At 53.3% G+C, this 3,002-nt stretch overlaps 1 pseudogene; it reads right to left on the reverse strand.

Annotated features, from left to right (window-relative positions):
* Positions 1-232: 232 nt before the first annotated feature.
* Positions 233-2,489, reverse strand: LOC146187265 (uncharacterized; annotated as a pseudogene).
* Between the last annotated feature and the right edge of the window lie 513 nt (positions 2,490-3,002).

Consider the following 3,002-nt stretch of genomic DNA (forward strand, 5'->3'; position numbering starts at 1 on the left):
TAAGCATGCTGGGTAAAAGTGGCGATGAAGTTTTTTGTCATAATTTTTGCACTCCCTCGCAGGCAGCTAGCTCATTCCTACTCTTGACACCAGGCGACATCTGTCGGGCGCATGCTGCCAGGGGACTGCGAGTCGCACAAGCGCCTCGCGTTGAATGGGTGGTGGTGGTGGTGGTGAACTTCTTTATTGCGCCCAAAAACAGGCGACCAGTCAAAGGACCGGTTGCGCTGACTTAGAGGAGGTCGGCGGGGATTCTTTGGGATGCCGCGGCCTCCACCGCGCGCTGCATAAGGCAGTGTTGGTCTGCTGGCTCGGACGTACACAGGAGAGACTCCCACGTCTCTGGGGTGTTTGAGTTTGCTGTGTTGTAATGTGTACAAGTCCACACCATGTGTATGAGTGTGGCCGGAGTTGAGCAGTGTTTACACATGGGGGTTATCTGATTCGGAAAGATCCTGCTGTATAAGAGGGAGTGTGGGAAGCTGCCAGTTTGCAGTTTGCGCCATTGGACGGCCTCGCGTCTTGTTAGATCGTGGTGTGTCGGAAGATATGTGCACCTTTGGAGTCGGTAGTGCTGGAGTATGTCCGTGTAAGTGGTGCGTAGAGAAGCGCGTGAGATATTAGTGTCAGCGAAAGCAGGGTGGCTGATCATACTCTCGGCTCGGCAGCTGAGATCTCGAGCGAGAGTGTGTGCCTGGGCGTTGCCGCTGAGCGACTCGTGGGCTGGAGCCCAAGGAAGTAAGCGACATGTGGAAGAGGGTGCTGTAGAACGTAGAATGTGTAACGCCTGGCAAGAGATACGGCCAGCATCGTAATTGCGAATAGCCTGTTGAGAGTCACTGGTGACGACTTTGGTATTAGGGTGGGCTAGCGCTAGCGCAATGGCAACCTCTTCAGCTGCGGTGACTGTCTCTGCATTGCGAATGCTGCAGGCTGTGTATCAGCTCCTGTGAGGGGCGAGAGCTACCGCCACCATCGCTGGCCTCGATGGATGGTAAGAGGCGTCCCTATACGTGACGTCCGGACGTCCGCTGAAGCGTTTCTCGAATTGACGAGCCCGTTCAGCCCGTCTCTCGGAGTGGTGTTCCGGGTGCATGTGTTTGGGAATGGGAGGAATGCGGATATATAGGCGATATTCCTGTGTAAGTTCAGCATAACTTGGGGCCAATCTCGGCGGGGAGATCCCAAATTGCTGCAGTACCACTCGGCCAGCGTGTGTGAGTGAGAGCCGCTCATACTGGGCGGTGAGGGTTGCCTCGATCAGTTCGCTCACGGTATTGGAGATTCCGAGAGCCATGAGCTTATGGGTAGCTGTGGACATGGGAAGACCTAGGGCCCTCTTTTATGCTTTTCGAAGTGACGCCTCTAGCCGTTCGCTTTCGGCGCGAGTGAGACTTAAGTAGGGTTCAGAGTAGGTGATGCAAGAGCAGATGAAAGCTTGAACGAGGCGCAGGAGGTTGGACTCTCGCATGCCATGATGCTTGTTGGAGATTCGCTTAAGGAGGCGTCCGATCTGTACAACCGACTGGTCGATGCGTTGGATCGTGATGTTGTTGCTGCTGTTGGTCTGTAGATGCAAGCCCAAGATCCTGATGTTGTCTGTTCGAGGATTCGGGTTTCCTTGCATCTGGAGGTTGATGTCAGGAAGTATCTTTGAAAAGCGTCGTTCCGGGGAAGGGATGATGATATACTCGGACTTTGTCGCCGAGCAAGTGAGGCCAACTGTGCTTAGATAATCTTCAATCCGTTCGATCGCGGTCTGTAAAGTCTGTTCAATCTGGTCGTCACTGCCGCGCGTGATCCAAAGTGTGAGGTCGTCAGCATAAATGCTGTGATGCAGGTGGAGGATGTCGGCCAGTAGCTTCGGCACGCCTATCAGTGCGACGTTAAAAAGCATCGGCGAAAGTACGGCGCCTTGCGGCATGCCACGGTTTCGCGGAGAGATGATGGAAGGATCTCCAGTGCCGGCTTTAAGTAGCACTGTGCGGTCGGTGAGAAAGTTTCGGATGTACGCATACATGCAATGTCCAACACCAAGAGCTTGAAGTTGTTGAAGATTCGCTTCGTGGAGGACGTTGTCGAATGTCTTGGCAACATTGAGGCCGACGATGACTTTGGTGTCTAGTGTACGTCTCATGACTACCTGATGATGGAGATGAAGCATAATGTCCGGGGCCGCTATATGAGGGCGGAAGCCGAACATTGTGTCTGGTAGAAAATGGTTGTCTTCAAGGTATCGTGAGAGTCTGGTCTGGATAACGTGTTCCATCAGCTTCCCAACGCAGGACGTGAGAGAGATGGGACGGAGGTTGGCCAAGGTTGGTGGTTTGCCCGGCTTGGGGATGAGGACTAGATTGGCGCATTTCCACTCTTGAGGGATGGTACCGCTGGCCCAACGTTCTTGAAAATAGTCGGTAAGAGCATGAATGGATGCATCGTTTAGATTTCTAAGCATTTTATTTGAAATGCGGTCAGGGCCGGCCGCCGAAGTCGTCTTGAGGCGATTGAGTTCTGCTCGGACCTCCGCAAAAGTGATTGGAGCGTCTAGACAGAGATTGTCCGCGCCCTGATAGAAGGGGAGGTTGTTTGTTGGTTCAGGGCGGATGTAAGTATTTATCTCTTGTTTGAGCTCATCAGACGTGCCAGGATACTGGCGGAAGATTCGCTCGAGCTGTTGGCGTGTCTGGAGCTTGCCTCCTGCTGGGTCGAGTAAATGTCGAAAGAAGTTCCACGTCTTACGAGCGTTTGGAGGCTTGTTCATCTGGTCACATATGTTGTGCCAGCTCTGTCGAGTGAGTTCTATTGCATAGTTCTCGATATTCGTATGTGCGCGCGCAGTCTACGCCGGATATTGCGGTCCCATTTTCCAGTGGCAAGTAGAGCTTCGAGCGACTTCTTGCGCTCCCACAGATGGGCGTAGTAGCGGTCGCAGTGTGGGATACTGTCCTCTAACTCGACGGTTTGAGTGGCGTCAGCCACTTGTTTGACAATTTTGGTCGTCC

Source organism: Amblyomma maculatum, chromosome 6 (genome assembly GCF_055883805.1).
Source record: "Amblyomma maculatum isolate TAMU_Amacu chromosome 6, ASM5588380v1, whole genome shotgun sequence".
Classification (NCBI taxonomy): domain Eukaryota; kingdom Metazoa; phylum Arthropoda; class Arachnida; order Ixodida; family Ixodidae; genus Amblyomma; species Amblyomma maculatum.